The sequence below is a fragment of the Rhinoraja longicauda genome, chromosome 34, assembly GCF_053455715.1.
Source record: "Rhinoraja longicauda isolate Sanriku21f chromosome 34, sRhiLon1.1, whole genome shotgun sequence".
NCBI lineage: Eukaryota > Metazoa > Chordata > Chondrichthyes > Rajiformes > Arhynchobatidae > Rhinoraja > Rhinoraja longicauda.
In genome coordinates this window covers 15,668,918-15,686,176 of record NC_135986.1, presented here as the reverse complement: position 1 = coordinate 15,686,176, position 17,259 = coordinate 15,668,918, and the positions used below count along the sequence as shown (strand labels likewise).

The following is a 17,259-nucleotide window of genomic DNA, read 5'->3' as shown; positions in this document are numbered from 1 at the left end:
GATGTAGAGAAGTTGACATTTGGAACAGCGGATACAAGAGATGAGGTGCAGGTGAACCTCTGCCTCACATGGAGAGATTGTTTGGGTCCTTGGCTGGAGTCGAGGGGGGATGTAAAGGGACAGGTGTTGCATCTTTAAAGTTCAAGTTACTGTCCTCAAAGGCGAAAAGTGCTAGCGAGACAAACTTCACCCAATAGCTCAGGCATTCGAGTCCTGGCAATATCCTCATGTATCTCTGCATCCTCATGTATCAACTGCTTATTTTCCTGAACTGAATAACCAAAACTGTGCAGAATGTTCCAAGTCAAATCAAGTCAAGTTTATTTGTCACATACACATACACGATGTGCAGTGAAATGAAAGTGGCAATGCCTGCGGATTGTGCACAAGAAAAGAAATAGTTACAGCATATAAATAAAGTTAATAAGTTACTATAGTGTAGACAAAAAAAATTAGTCCCTGGAGTTATAAAAATTGACAGTCCTGATGGCCTGTGGGAAGAAACTCCGTCTCATCCTCTCGGTTTTCACTGCGTGACAGCGGAGGCGTTTGCCTGACCGTAGCATCTGGAACAGTCCGTTACTGGGGTGGCAGGGGTCCCTCATAATCTTACTTGCTCTGGATCTGCACCTCCTGATGTATAGGCCCTGCAGACGGACGAGTGTAGTTCTCATGGTGCGTTCTGCCGAACGCACTACTCTCTGCAGGGCCATCCTGTCCTGGGCAGAGCGGTTCCCAAACCAGACTAATGTTGCCGGACAGGATGCTCTCTACAGCCCCAGAGTAGAAGCAATGAAGGATCATCAGAGACACTCTGAATTTCCTCAACTGTCTAATGTGATTAAGTGCCCTACTTTGCCTTACCCACCAGTGCGGCAATGTGCGTTGCCCATGTCAGATCCTCTGTGATGTGGACTCCCAAGTATTTAATACTGCTCACCCTATCCACAGTAGACCCATTGATCTCCAGTGGCGTGTATGTCCTTGGATGTTTAGTCCTTCTAAAGTCCACAATCAGCTCCTTCGTTTTAGTGACATTCAAGGAGGCTATTGTCCTGACACCAGAGTGCCAAATCAGCCACCTCCTCCCGGTAGGCCTTCTCATCGTTGTCGGAGATCCGGCCCAACACCACAGTGTCATCAGCAAATTGATGATGGAGTTTGAGCTGAACCTGGCCCCACAGTCATGTGTGTACAGGGAGTACAGTGGAGGGGCTAAGGACGCAACCCTGGGGGGATCCTATGTTCAGGGTGAGGTATCAACAACGTCTTCTACAAATAACCACGTCCTAAATTCCATGCTAATTGCCTCGAATGTTGAAGGCCAATGTACGGAACGCCTTCGCCGCAGCAACAGAGATAGAATGAGCGCAACAAATCTGGAATCTAATTGTTTCATTGCCCATTGTTTGCTAGAACAGTCCAGTAACCGCGCATTCCCGATTATCAAATCCAGTCCACATACCATTTCTATACTTTATTCGCTCCACATATGTAAACCACTACCGTCATTGACCCGAAACTCTTGACCCGGGAAAGCCGGGAGAACCGTCCACTGACCTCGCCGATGCTCATCTAATGAGATGGAAGAACTGAGGGAAATCCAGGTTAGTCGGGAAGTGGTGTTAGGTAAATTAAATGGATTAAAGGCAGATAAATCCCCAGGGACAGATAGGATGCGTCCTAGAGTGCTTAAGGAAGTAGCCTCAGAAATAGTGGATGCATTGGTGATAATTTTTCAAAACTCTTTAGATTCTGGAGTAGTTCCTGAGGACTGGAGGGTAGCTAATGTAACCCCACTTTTTAAAAAGGGAGGGAGAGAGGAAACGGGGAATTATAGACCAGTTAGCCTAACATCGGTAGTGGGGAAAATGCTAGAGTCAGTTATTAAAGATGTGATAGCATTACATTTGGAAAGTGGTGAAATCATCGGACAAAGTCAGCATGGATTTACCAAAGGCAAATCATGTCTGACGAATCTTATAGAATTTTTCGAGGATGTAACTAGTAGAGTGGATAAGGGAGAACCAGTCGATGTGTTATATCTGGACTTTCAGAAGGCCTTTGACAAGGTCCCACATAGGAGATTGGTGTACAAACTTAAAGCACACGGTATTGAGGGTTCAGTGTTGAGGTGGATAGAAAGTTGGTTGGCGGACAGGAAGCAAAGAGTTGGAATAAACGGGTCCTTTTCGGAATGGCAGGCAGTGACTAGTGGGGTACCGCAAGGCTCAGTGCTGGGACCCCAGTTATTTACCGTGTATATTAATTCTTTGGACGAGGGAATTGAATGCAACATCTCTAAGTTTGCGGATGACACGAAGCTGGGTGGCAGTGTTAGCTGCGAGGAGGATGCTAGGAGGCTGCAGAGTGACTTGGATAGATTAGGCGAGTGGGCAAATGCATGGCAGATGCAATATAATGTGGATAAATGTGAGGTTATCCACTTTGGCGGCAAGAACAGGAAAGCAGAGTATTACCTGAATGGTGACCGATTGGGAGAAGGGGAGATGCAACGTGACCTGGATGTCATAGTGCACCAGTCATTGAAAGCAAGCATGCAGGTGCAGCAGGCAGTGAAGAAAGCGAATGGTATGTTGGCATTCATAGCAAGAGGATTTGAGTTTAGGAGCAGGGAGGTTCTGCTGCAGTTGTACAGGGCCTTGGTGAGACCGCACCTGGAGTATTGTGCGCAGTTTTGGTCTCCTAACCCGAGGAAAGACGTTCTTGCCTTAGAGGGGGTACAGAGAAGGTTCACCAGATTGATCCCTGGGATGGCGGGACTTACATATGAGGAAAGACTGGGTAGACTGGGCTTGTACTCGCTGGAATTTAGAAGACTGAGGGAGGATCTTGTAGAAACATAAAATTCTTAAGGGGTTGGAGAGGCTAGATGCGGGAAGATTGTTCCCGATGTTGGGGGAGTCCAGAACCAGGGGTCACAGTTTAAGGATAAGGGGGAAGTCTTTTAGGACCGAGATGAGAAAACATTTCTTCACACAGAGAGTGGTGAGTCTGTGGAATTCTCTGCCACAGAAGGTAGTTGAGGCCAGTTCATTGGCTATATTTAAGAGTGAGTTAGATGTGGCCCTTTTTGCTAAAGGGATCAGGGGGTATGGAGAGAAGGCAGGTACAGGCTACTGAGCTGAATGATCAGCCATGATCATATTGAATGGCGGTACAGGCTCGAAGGGCCGAATGGCCTACTCCTGCACCTATTTTCTATGTTTCTATGTTTCTAATGTACGGTAGAGTCGAGACCCGGGACAACAGGTCACAAACTATAGCTCCCATCTACACCCTCTCCAATGTAAACCAATGTGACCAGCTCCCTGCCCGGCACAGATGCGGCTGATCTGCCGGTGTCTATTGATTTGGGGCTGGGGGCTGGCGTGTAATAACAAAGGGGCGCTCAGCCCCAGCTCCTCCCTTTCCCTACTCCACGGTAACATGACTGATACCAAACAGCGGGAAAGCACCGGCACAGAATGACTACAATACGATCAGAATTCTACGTTTCAGCGGTGAACAATGTAACCCGCTCCAGACGGGAGGAGTCTGGATCGACTAGTAATTGACCTTGATACCCGCGAGTATCAGGATTAAAGAGATCAGCAAATCCCCGGAACACAGTGGCCAGAAAGATACGCACCCGGCAGGTTGTCAAGTGAATAGAAACACGGCGGAATATGCGGCAGCGGCAGCCTCTCTGCACGCACTCGCGGCCAGAAATCCCCACAAACCCGCAGTCTTTGCGGAATTGAGGAGACAGCCAACATTTATCGGCCGGGAGATGCCGAGAGAGCGGCTGCGCTGAATAGGTTGCAGCAAAAGCCAAACAAAGTGCCCATAACCCGTCCATCTCAACGCGCCAAGTCTCCGGGTCAGTGATGCACTAGAGCCGAATCCTCCTTTTTCACCCGGCGCTGTTTTACCGCCACTCAATGAATGACCCGATCAGCCGCAGGCCCAGAGTCCGCCGCCCACCGCCTCCCGCATTCCCGCGTGAATCTCGTGGATGGGCCTGGTTCCAATCAACCAGTGAAGGTGCTTCTGTCTTCAGGGAACGCTCAGAAAATTCCCATCTTAAAGGCACCGCGGGTCTATATTGCAAGTCATTGTTTGATTAAATAATCAAAGTTATTTAAGACAGAATCAGGCTCTTCGGTCCACCGCATCCAGTGTCCGCCACCAAACACCAAGTTACAGTGATCTAATTTAGCAGCATTTGCTTAGATTGAGGGTCGATGACGAAGGGAAGTAATGGCATCAAATTCCTGGCGTTAACATCTTGGATGCGATACATCCGGGACGATACGATAAAACGTTATTCATCCCCGGAGGGAAATTGGTCTGCCGACACTCACAACACAATAACTTGAAAGTATAAAGTATACCACCACGATAAAGGTGCGCCAACGTCTTTGCTTTCTCCGAAGTTTAAATCAATCTGGCATGACTCCGAACACTCACGCAAACTTCTACAGATGCATTGTATTCTGTCTCATTGCGTCGTGGTCAGGTGCCGCATTTAAATGCGGAGGAACATCGTGCGGAGTGATAGGTTCAGCTCGGTCCACACAACGGCTTTTGTGCGGTTCATTTCGGACAAAACGCCTTGGGATTTTCTTTTATCCGATGTCAGTGACATTTCACGGGACATTTTGACCCTTCTAACAGCTCACTTGTTTTATTATCTTGCTTGCTTACTAATCCTCAAATTACCCATCTGAATTCATCTGTCTGTACCTTATATAGACAACCTTTGACGTTATGATCACATTTGCATGGTCCTTTGTCATTTAAGGTTCCGTTAACTTGCCTCCTTATCTTCCCTTCTTACAGGAGTATACTGGAACTGAATTCTGAATAACTAGACTTTAATCGACTCCCATGTGGACTTTTACCTAATAATATTCTCTCATTTTGTTTCTCGCTAGCTCCTGCTTATAATGGCTTCCCCCAAGATCCACACTTATCCTTACTCATGACTCTCTTAAATACGTATGTGCTGACGGTACGGACAATATTATCCACTGAAACACCAGTCATCTGGCCATATTTGTTTCTCCTTACATGGTCCAGTCTGATCCCTCCTCGAGTTGCACTATCCAGATACTGTTTCAGGAAACTTTCATGGATGCATCAAATAAAATAAATACATTCTACCCCTTCCAGGTCTTTTGTACTGAGCAGTTCTCTTGAGTATTGGGGAAGTTACATTTGCCCACTACACCAACACTGTTGCTTTACTATCTTTCCGTAGTTTGTCTTCAAAGATATTGTCACGATGGGAAGAGCGCAGAGAAGATTCACGAGAATGTTGCCAGAGGTTAAGGGTCTGAGTTGTACAGAAAGGTTGGGCACCCTCGGGCATTTTACTTTCGAGAGCAGCAGGAAGAGGGGTGATCAGATAGAGGGGTATAAAATCATGAGAGGAATACATAGGGTAGATGCACTGAGTATTTCCCCCAGAGTAGATTATTAGAGAACCAGAGGATATAGGTTCATGGTGAGAGGGGAATTATTCAGTGGGAACCTGAGGGACAACCTTTTCACACAGAGGGTGGTGTGTATTTGGAGCGAGCTGCCAGGGGACATAGTTGCAGCAGGTACTGTGACAACATTTAAAATGCATTGATGCAGGTACATGGCTTAGAAAGATTTAGTTGAATATCGGCCAAACATGGGCAGGTGGGACAAGGATGAATTTCAAACATTGATCCAGACTCTACGTTCTTCTGCTTTACACTCGATACACCTTTTGCGTTGGAATAAACACACTTCACCCCATCTACCGCACCATATTCCGTAATTTCTCCCAGTTTGAGAATGAGTGATCATTGCCTCCACCTATCAATCACCCCTTACATTTGCCGACCTTCTACTTCGCTTCCCTTGCTCATGCCTGTCTAGTTTACGCCGGCTCAGTAGTACTAGCAAGAATATTGGTACTCTCTAGTTCAGGCACAAACCTGCCCTATTATAATGGTCATCTTTGGTCCAGAAGATATCCCAATGATCCAACAATTTGAATCCCTGCTCCCACCTCCAACGCCTGACAAAAACAATAATCTGTCCTATCTTCCTATTATTACACCCAATACCGCGTGTCTCGGGAATACTCTGGAGATCACTGCCCTTGAGATTCTGCTTTACAAACGTTTTGTTTAACTCCATATGACGTGCATAATGACTTATTGCTTCTCCTCTTCACCCGTGAGAATGTTCTGCAATCGCTCCTCCAGACCCTCGTAAACGTTCTGCAGTCGCACCGAGACCCCTCGCATCAGAAAAGCAACACACTATTCTGCTGTCTGGGAGTACACAGACACCCAGTCTGCGGCCACATAACCTTCTGCCGTCCCCCTAACAAGTCTCCTATCACTATTGCTTTGTTGGTCTTCGCCCTTCTATGTTGTGTCTCGGGGCCTGGCATGGTGCCACTGACTGCTGATGCTACTCTTCGCTGACAGGTCAACCCCCAACAGTTACCAAAGAGCATGCATGTTTTGGAGGGAAATGGCCACAGGGGATTCCTGCACTCTCTGCTTACTCCTCATCCGGGTGGCAACCCATCTACGCTGTCCCTGCACCATAAATGTAACCATCTCAATATTGTCCCTATTTATGTCGCGCTCCGTCTCACCGGCAGTGCTGAGGTTGTCCAGACGGAACCATAGTTTCCTCACTCGGTCAGTGAGCAGCTGCAGCTGGAGGAACCTCAAACGGCAAAGTGGCTAAAGACATCAGCCTTGTCAAGGAGACTGGTACTGGTTTAGGAGAGAAGGAAAAGAGTCAAGACAAACTACTCTTCTCCCTGCACGGGATCTATATCTAACTGAGACCAAAAGGGTATATTTATATGGATATTTATATGACAGTTTAAAAGCATCTTAACCCCCATAATCTATTTGCTTCGAGCAGCAACAGTGACAGAGTGATCGAGGCACCATGCTCTCTGGAACGTTCTGCTTGAGCGGAAGATACAGGCTGGTACTCTGAAAGAGGTTGGAGCGAAAGGAAAAGCAGTCAATTCGTGGATAGTGAATTGGTTTCATGGAGTTAAGCCGATCGTGAACGGTGGAAAGTTGTATTTCGGACTGGCCGTGAATAGAGATGTGGCTCAGTAATCGGTGCTGAGTCCATTGCTCTCTGTCGTTTAAAAAAACCCGATTTGGTGATATCTTAGTTAGCGAAGAAAGTTACCAGAAAATTACTGCATTATGTATTACTGCAGTTCGGCAAATGGGCTACGGAATTATTATTTGAGTTTAATGCGGGAAAGTGCGAATTGTTGCATTTTGGTAAGTGAAACTAGCGCAGGCCCTTCACAGTGAATGGCAGCCCCCTGGGGAGTGTTGAATGATCTAGGAGTACAAGTACATAGTTCGTTGAAAGTGGGAAATGTAGGAAGGAATTGCAGATGCTAGTTTAAATCGAAGATAGACACAAAATGGTGGAGTAACTTAGCGGGAGAAGCAGCATCTCTGGACAGAAGGATTGGGTGACGTTTCGGGTTTAGACCCTACTTCAGACTAGTCAGGGGAAAGGGAAACGAGAGATACTGACAGCGATGTGGAGAGATATAGAACAAATTAATGAAAGGTATGCAAAAACGTAATGACGATAAAGGAAACGGGCCATTGTCAGCTGTTTGCTGGGCGAGAACGTGAACCTGGTGCGATTTGAGTGGGGGAGAGGTGGAGAGAGAGGAAGTGCAAGGGTTACATGAAGTTAGGGAAATCAACATTCATACCACTGGATTGTAAACTGCCCAATCGAAATAGGAGATGCTGTTCTTCCAATTGGCCATTAGTCTCACTGACAAGGGAGGAGGCCGAGGATATAAAGGTCAGTGTGAGAATGGGAAGGGGAATTAAAGTGTTTGGCATCCGGGAGATCAGGTAGACAATAGACAATAGACAATAGGTGCAGGAGTAGGCCATTCAGCCCTTCGAGCCAGCACCGCCATTCAATGCGATCATGGCTGATCACTCTCAATCAGTACCCCGTTCCTGCCTTCTCCCCATACCCCCTCACTCCGCTATCCTTAAGAGATCTATCCAGCTCTCTCTTGAAAGCATCCAACGACCTGGCCTCCACTGCCTTCTGAGGCAGAGAATTCCACACCTTCACCACTCTCTGACTGAAAAAGTTCTTCCTCATCTCCGTTTTAAATGGCCTACCCCTTATTCTTAAACTGTGGCCCCTTGTTCTGGACTACCCCAACATTGGGAACATGTTTCCTGCCTCTAATGTGTCCAATCCCCTAATTATCTTATATGTTTCAATAAGATCCCCCCTCATCCTTCTAAATTCCAGTGTATACAAGCCCAATCGCTCCAGCCTTTCAACATACGACAGTCCTGCCATTCCGGGAATTAACCTAGTGAACCTACGCTGCACGCCCTCCATAGCAAGAATATCCTTCCTCAAATTTGGAGACCAAAACTGCACACAGTACTCCAGGTGCGGTCTCACCAGGGCCCGGTACAACTGTAGAAGGACCTCTTTGCTCCTATACTCAACTCCTCTTGTTATGAAGGCCAACATTCCATTGGCTTTCTTCACTGCCTGCTGTACCTGCATGCTTCCTTTCATTGACTGATGCACTAGGACACCCAGATCTCGTTGAACTCCCCCTCCTCCTAACTTGACACCATTCAGATAATAATCTGCCTTTCTATTCTTACTTCCAAAGTGAATAACCTCACACTTATCTACATTAAACTGCATCTGCCATGTATCCGCCCACTCACACATACCTGTCCAAGTCACCCTGCAGCCTTATTGCATCTTCCTCACAATTCACACTACCCCCCAGCTTAGTATCATCTGCAAATTTGCTAATGGTACTTTTAATCCCTTCGTCTAAGTCATTAATGTATATTGTAAATGGCTGGGGTCCCAGCACCGAACCTTGCGGTACCCCACTGGTCACTGCCTGCCATTCCGAAAGGGCCCCATTTATCCCCACTCTTTGCTTTCTGTCTGTCAACCAATTTTCTATCCATGTCAGTACCCTACCCCCAATACCATGTGCCCTAATTTTGCCCACTAATCTCCTATGTGGGACCTTGTCGAAGGCTTTCTGAAAGTCGAGGTACACCACATCCACTGACTCTCCCCTGTCAATTTTCCTAGTTACATCCTCAAAAAATTCCAGTAGATTTGTCAAGCATGATTTCCCCTTCGTAAATCCATGCTGACTCGGAATGATCCCGTTACTGCTATCCAAATGCTCAGCAATTTCGTATTTTATAATTGACTCCAGCATCTTCCCCACCACTGATGTCAGACTAACTGGTCTATAATTACCCGTTTTCTCTCTCCCTCCTTTCTTAAAAAGTGGGATGACATTTGCTATCCTCCAATCCACAGGAACTGATCCTGAATCTATAGAACATTGAAAAATGATCTCCAATGCTTCCACTATTTCTAGAGCCACCTCCTTAAGTACCCTGGGATGCAGACCATCAGGCCCTGGGGATTTATCAGCCTTCAGTCCCATCAGTCTACCCAAAACCATTTCCTGCCTAATGTGGATTTCCTTCAGTACCTCCATCACCCTAGGTTCTCCGGCCCCTAGAACATTTGGGAGATTGTGTGTATCTTCCTCAGTGAAGACAGATCCAAAGTAACGGTTTAACTCGTCTGCCATTTCTTTGTTCCCCATAATAAATTCCCCTGTTTCTGTCTTCATGGGACCCACATTTGCCTTGACTATTTTTTTCCTCTTCACGTACCTAAAAAAACTTTTGCTATCCTCCTTTATATTATTGGCTAGTTTACCCTCGTACCTCATCTTTTCTCCCCGTATTGCCTTTTTAGTTAACTTTTGTTGCTCTTTAAAAGAGTCCCAATCCTCTGTCTTCCCACTCTTCTTTGCTATGTTATACTTCCTCTCCTTAATTTTTCTGCTGTCCCTGACTTCCCTTGTCAGCCACAGGTGTCTCTTACTCCCCTTAGAGTCTTTCCACCTCTTTGGAATAAATTGATCCTGCAACCTCTGCATTATTCCCAGGAATACCTGCCATTGCTGTTCTACCGTCTTCCCTGCTAGGGCCTCCTTCCAGTCAATTTTGGCCAGCTCCTGCCTCATGCCTCTGTAATCCCCTTTGCTATACTGTAATACTGACACTTCCGATTTTCCCTTCTGCCTTTCCATTTGCAGAGTAAAACTTATCATGTTGTGATCACTGCCTCCTAATGGCTCTTTTAACTCTAGTCCCCTTATCAGATCAGGATCATTACACAACACTAAATCCAGAATTGCCTTCTCCCTGGTAGGCTCCTGTACAAGCTGTTCTAAGAATCCATCTCAAAGGCACTCTACAAACTCTATTTCCTGGGGTCCATTTCCAACCTGATTTTCCCACTCTACCTGCATGTTGAAATCTCCCATAACCACCGTAGCATTACATTTTTGACACGCCAATTTTATCTCCTGATTCAACTTGCACCCTATGTCGAGGCTACTGTTTGGGGGCCGATAGATAACTCCCATTAGGGTATTTTTACCCTTACAATTTCTCATTTCTATCCATACTGATTCAACATCTCCTGATTCTATGTCACCCCTTGCAAGGGAATGAATATCATTCCTTACCATCAGAGCAACCCCACCCCCTCTGCCCATCTGTCTGTCTTTTCTATACGTTGTGTACCCCTGAATATTCAGTTCCCAGCCCTGGTCCTCTTGTAGCCATGTCTCAGTGATCCCTACAACATCATACTTGCCCATGACTAACTGAGCCTCAAGCTCATCCACTTTATTTTTTATACTACGCGCATTTAAGTACAACACTTTAACTTCTGTATTTACCTCCCCTCTCACATCGGTCACAATTGGCCCTGCCCTTAATTTCTTTTCCCCTCTAGAACTTCTGTTCCCATTCTTCCGAGAGTCTTTTGCAATATCTCCTGTATTCCCTTTTTTTACCTCATCTTCATATTCACAATTTGTTAACCCCTCCCCCCCACTACTTAGTTTAAAGCCACAGGTGTCACACTAGCAAACCTGCCTGCCAGAATGTTTGTCCCCCTGCTGTTAAGATGTAACCCGTCCCTTTTGTACAAGTCACCCCTAGCCCAGAAGAGATCCCAGTGGTCCAGAAATCTAAATCCCTGCTCTCTGCACCAGCCCCTCAGCCATAAATTCATACCCTCTATCTCTCTGTTCCTGGCCTCACCAGCACGAGGTACCGGTAGCAGTCCAGAGATAACCACCTTCGACGTCCTACTTATCAGTGTTTTTCCCAACTCTCTAAACTCCCGCTGTAGCACCTCCTTCCTCTTCCGCCCGACGTCATTCGTGCCCACGTGCACAACGACTTCAGGTTGATCGCCTTCCCTCACTAGGATTTTCTGAAGCCGGTCCGTGATGTGTTGAACCCTGGCACCAGGGAGGCAACAGAGCATCCTCAAGTCCCTCCTGCTGCCACAGAATCTTCTGTCCGTCCCTCGGACTATGGAGTCACCGACCACTACGGCTCTTCCTGACTTCGGTCTCCCCTGTCGAGGTGTTCAGCTCAATGATCGCCCAGTCTACGTTTCGTCTCGCCGATGTATGAGAATCCACATGTTGAACAACGGATAAAGTAGATGAGTTTGGAGGAGGTGCAAGTGAACCTTTGCCTAACCTGAAAGGACTGTCGGGGTCTCTGGACAGAATCGAGGGAGGAGGTATAGTGAATGTAGACCTGCAGCAGAGTGAGAAATGATCCGTCACGAAGGAGCGCGGGACTGTTCCACCCCACCCGAGAACTGAGGACCTGCTGATCTGATTATTAGTCTGAACACTTCACCGTGCCCTGTTAGATGATGCTCAGCGGCAGAGCTGATCGATTGCCTCTATGTTGAAAGAACACATCCGATGATACTTAAACGAAAGTAATAATTCCAGACCGGCGTTCTTTTGCAAAGATTGTTAATGTTGTATCGTTTACCAATTACTCCGGTTACCTCACGAGGATCTTTAGTTGCAACAGGTCCCTCGTTTATACTCATCTCGGTGACATCATACACCAGCGGTCGGTTTCTGATAGAAAGCGGTTTGATGTGTTTACGGTGACACCATGGGAATAATACCTATCAGGATTAATGGATTTAAACGTACACATGCCACCGGATGGACGTTTGCTTTTACCCATTGCGTGAAGTGACGTGATATCACTCAAATGAGCCATATCCTATTTGTGCATCGGGTGAATTAACCGTCTGAGAGAACAGCTTCAAATCTAAGCATTCATCAGTGCTCACCTGAACGTCTGGTGTTTCGTTCATCGTTCCTCGTGACGTGACGCGTCGTTTCTCCACTGGCTGGGCATTTTGACTTCTCAGGAGTAATGGAAAACGAATCATTTACAATCACGCGTATGGAGTAATTCAGGGAGCAATGAAGGAACTTGCCGAGACGACTGAATAGCCACCAGGCGGATGAAATACCGTGGAATAGGTAAATCCGGCTGCGGGCCACTTTCATACAAAAGCAAGAGAGATATAAAAGCGTGTAAGATTGAACTGCAGATGCTGGTTTAAACCGAAGATAGACACAAATAACTGGAGTAACTCAGCGGGACAGGCAGCATCACTGAAGAGATGGAATGGGTGACATTTCGGGTCGTCACCCTTCTTCAGATATGAAAGTGTTACAATAGCATAAAATAAGGAAAATTGAACAACTCGGCTGAGCGCCATTGTACATATTAATGACGGAGAATAACTGGGAATAGACAAAATTTGGGCCGTACGAAACCTCTTCATAATTGGTACAGAAGGCAGGAACGAATCAGTGTCCACGCGTTTTCCTTGCTAACCGTGCGAAAACAATGCAATATCGGCCAATTATTCAATTGTCATTGGAACGCTGCTTAGCATCGTCTGCCGTTTTATTTGTGTACAAACAACAAAGGAGACAACATTTCAAACCCAGACCAACATATACACCAATTACTATTTCTCACAGCGCTATTTTTTCTGAATCGGGGTGCAGCAAATGAGACCAAGAGAGCTGCGATGGCCGAGTGGTTAAGGCGTTGGACTCGAAATCCAATGGGGATTCCCCACGCAGGTTCGAACCCTGCTCGCAGCGACATCATCTTCAGCGCCTGGTGCTGAACGGCCGACTACTGCTCACATTTTTACTTCACTTTCAGGTCTCATGAGGCCTCACATATTCCCCTCCAGATTCACCGGGTCCTCCTGTTTGGGTTTGGCGACCTCTGAATTGGGCAGTCGCTTCCCTTCGCTGTTCAGGCGATGGGAGCTGAGATAATTGTGCTGTCGCATATATGTGGCGCAGATTCCCTCCGAGAGCGGATTGAGGCTCAAAAGTTCCTAGTGGGGGAACGGGCTGTTGCTCATTGGGTTGGTGCCGTCATCTTATTCAAAATTCGATGACTAAATAAGACGGAAAGGAAAATAAAACGCCATATCAGCTGCTGAACCTTATGTACAAAAGGTAGGGGGTGGATTCATCTTGCTCCTGTCACTGAACTGTTTTTAACCCTGGTCGTGTGCAGTTCTGACTGAACCCATCCGAATCCAGGAGCTCCCCTCTGATTCTGCCCCCTAGGAGGAAGGAATCCGCGACTTCATGGGGGACTGTCATTAGATTCTGTGTCCAATGCCTTATCGAAAGCCCATCGCTACTAAGCTGAATGGATGTCAATTACACGGTTGCAGATCTCAGTGAACTAAAACGCGGAGTGAGACGCGAAACAGCGGCAAATACGAGCGGGATGCGGGCCGCTGTCAGACAGTACTGGTCATCCGAGCTGTCACACGCTGCAAGTGTTGCCGGGGATTTCAGCTACCGATAAAGCATCAAGTTTAAGTTCCGGTTACTGAAATGGTGTCGGACACAGGAAGGGCCACCGCAAAATTCTGTTAAAAAGAAGTGGAGTTAGTACATCATCAGCGCCTTTGTTTCCGGAAGTAGTTCTCCAAGCGCTCGGTTTCCCCAACCCATCCATTCCTCCTTCCCCCATCGGCACACTTTGTAACTCCAACGCATTACTTAGTCCAAGGAAGCCCAAATGATTCCATCAGTACAAGTACGGAACGGAGTGACACGGTTATATCAGCAGCATGTAGCAGCCAGCAGCAGCCAGCAGCCAGCAGCAGCTTGTAGCAGCCAGCAGCAGCAGCCAGCAGCAGCAGCCAGCAGCCAGCAGCAGCAGCCAGCAGCCAGCAGCAGCAGCCTGCAGCCAGCAGCAGCAGCCAGCAGCCAGCAACAGCAGCCAGCAGCAGCAGCCAGCAGCCAGCAGCCAGCAGCTAGCAGCAGCAGCAGCCAGCAGCCAGCAGCAGCAGCCAGCAGCCAGCAGCAGCAGCCTGCAGCCAGCAGCAGCAGCCAGCAGCCAGCAACAGCAGCCAGCAGCAGCAGCCAGCAGCCAGCAGCCAGCAGCTAGCAGCAGCAGCAGCCAGCAGCCAACAGCCAGCAGCAGCAGCCAGCAGCCAGCAGCAAGCAGGCAGCAGCAGCACCAAGCTGTGTTGCTTGGGAAGTATTGTGTGGGGATAGTAAGGAGTAAGACCTGTGTGATCTCCCGGACAAGTTTCGATCGCCTAGCTTGGGGTCGGAGAGGAATTTCCCGGATTTTTTTTCTCCCAAATTGGCCTGGGTTTTTAATCCGGTTTTTCGCCTCTCCCAGGAAATCACTCAGTTCTTTTGGGTGGGCGGTTGGAGCGGTTGGAGCAGCGGCCGGGCAGTAGGTTTAGAAACCGAGCACGGGGCTTTGTTTGGGGAGTATGAGTGCCAGGGCAGTTTATTGTTCTGGGTGTCGGATGTGGGGAATCTGGGAGTCTGATAGTCTTCCAGACATCCACATCTGCGCCAGGTGCGACGAGATGGGGCTCCTAAGGGACCGTATTAGGAACCTGGAGCGGCAGATTGATGACCTCCGTCTGGTCAGGGAGAGTGAGGTGATTATAGATAGGAGTTACAGAGAGGTGGTCACTCCAAGACCACGGGAGGTAGACAAGTGGGTCACGGTTAGGGGGGGCAAGGAGCAGAGGCAGGGACTAGAGAGTACCCCGGTGGCTGTACCCCTTGGAAATAAGTACTCCTGTTTAAGTACTGTTGGGGGGGACAGCCTACCTGGGGGCAGCGACGGTGCCCGGGCCTCTGGCAAGGAGTCCGGCCCTGTTGCTCAGAAGGGTAGGGAAAGGAAGAAGAGAGCGATACTAATAGGGGACTCTATAGCGAGGGGGTCAGATAGGCGATTCTGTGGACGCAGTCGGGAGACCCGGATGGTGGTTTGCCTCCCTGGTGCCGGTGTCCGGGATGTGTCTGAGCGTGTCCAGGATATCCTGAAAGGGGAGGGAGAGGAGCCAGAGGTCGTGGTACATATAGGTACCAACAATATAGGTAGGATAAGGGAAGAGGTCCTGAAAGGAGAATTTAGGGGGCTAGGAAGAGAGTTAAAAAAAAGGACTTCCAAAGCAATAATCTCAGGCTTACTGCCTGTGCCACGCGATAGTGAGAATAGGAATGGAGTGAGGTGGAGGATAAATACGTGGCTGAGGAACTGGTGCAGGGAGCAGGGATTCAAATTTCTGGATCATTGGGACCTCTTCTGGGGGAAGTATGACCTGTACAAAATGAACGGGTTGCATCTGAACCTGAGAGGAACCAATATCCTGGCGGGGAGATTTGCTAAGGTAATTGCGGAGACTTTAAACTAGTACGGTTGGGGGGAGGGACTCAAACACAGATAGCTAATAGGCAGTGTGTGAGGCAGGAGGCAGAAAAGGGAAACACTCAGACCCAATATGTAGGAGAGAAAAAAGTGAAAAGAAATAAACTGAGAATAAGAAATGATGGGTCCCTTAAATGTGTATATTTTAATGCTAGGAGCATTGTAAGAAAGGTGGATGAGCTTAGAGCCTGGATTGCCATCTGGAAGTATGATGTTGTGGCGATCAGTGAAACATGGTTGCAGGAGGGTTGCGATTGGCAATTAAATATTCCAGGATTTCATTGTTTCAGATGTGATAGAATCGGAGGGGCAAGAGGTGGGGGTGTTGCATTGCTTGTCAGGGAGGATATCACAGCAGTGCTTTGGCAGGACAGACTAGAAGGCTCGATTAGGGAGGCTGTTTGGGTGGAACTCAGAAATGAGAAAAGTTTAGCAACACTTATAGGGGTGTATTATAGACCGCCAAATAGGGAACGAGAATTGGAAGAGCAAATATGTAAGGAGATAGCAGATATTAGTAGTAAGCACAGAGTAGTGATTGTGGGTGATTTCAATTTTCCGTATATAGACTGGGAATCACATTCTGTTAAAGGGCTGGATGGTTTGGAGTTTGTAAAATGTGTGCAGGATAGTTTTTTTGCAGCAATACGTAGAGGTACCTACCAGAGAAGGGGCAGTGTTGGACCTCTTGTTAGGAAATGAGACGGGTCAGGTGACGGAGGTATGTGTTGAGGAGCACTTTGGGTCTAGTGATCACAATGCCATTAGTTTTAGTATAATTATGGAGAAGGTCAAATCTGGACCAAGGGTTGAGATTTTGGATTGGAGAAAGGCTAATTTTGAGGAGATGAGAAAGGATTTAAAAGGAGTGAAATGGAACTTTTTGTTTTATGAAAAGGATATAATAGAGAAATGGAGGATATTTAAAGGTGAAATTTTGAGAGTACAGAGTCTTTATGTCCCTGTTCGGCGGAAAGGAAAGAATAATAATTTGAAAGAGCCGTGGTTTTCCAGGGAAATTGGACACTTGGTTCGGAAAAAGAGGGAGATATACAATAAATATAAGCGGCAGGGAGTAAATGAGGTTCTTGAGGAATATAAAGAATGTAAAAGGAATCTTAAGAAGGAAATTTTAAAAGCGAAAAAAAGATATGAGCCTGCTTTGGCAAGTAATGTAAAAGTAAACCCCAAGGGGTTCTACAGATATGTCAATAGCAAAAGGATAGCGAGGGATAAAATTGGTCCATTAGAGAGTCAGAGTGGACAGCTATGTGCTGAGCCGGAAGAAATGGGGGAGATATTAAACAATTTCTTTTCTTCGGTATTCACCGAGGAGAAGGATATTGAATTATGTGAGGTAAGCGAAACAAGTAGAGTAGTGATGGGAATTATGAGGATTAAAGAAGAGGAGGTACGGACACTTTTGAAAAATATAAAAGTGGATAAGTCTCCAGGTCCTGATAGGATATTCCCTAGGACATTGAGGGAAGTTAGTGCAGAAATAGCAGGGGCTATGACGGAAATATTTCAAACGTCATTAGAAACGGGGATGGTGCCG

The 17,259-nt window shown here is 47.1% G+C and overlaps 1 non-coding gene across 1 annotated transcript; it reads left to right on the top strand.

Moving 5' to 3' along the window:
• Nucleotides 1-13,014: 13,014 nt before the first annotated feature.
• trnas-cga (transfer RNA serine (anticodon CGA)) lies at nucleotides 13,015-13,096 on the top strand. Its single transcript has one exon. It is a non-coding gene; the product is annotated as a tRNA-Ser (tRNA).
• The last annotated feature ends 4,163 nt before the right edge of the window (nucleotides 13,097-17,259 follow it).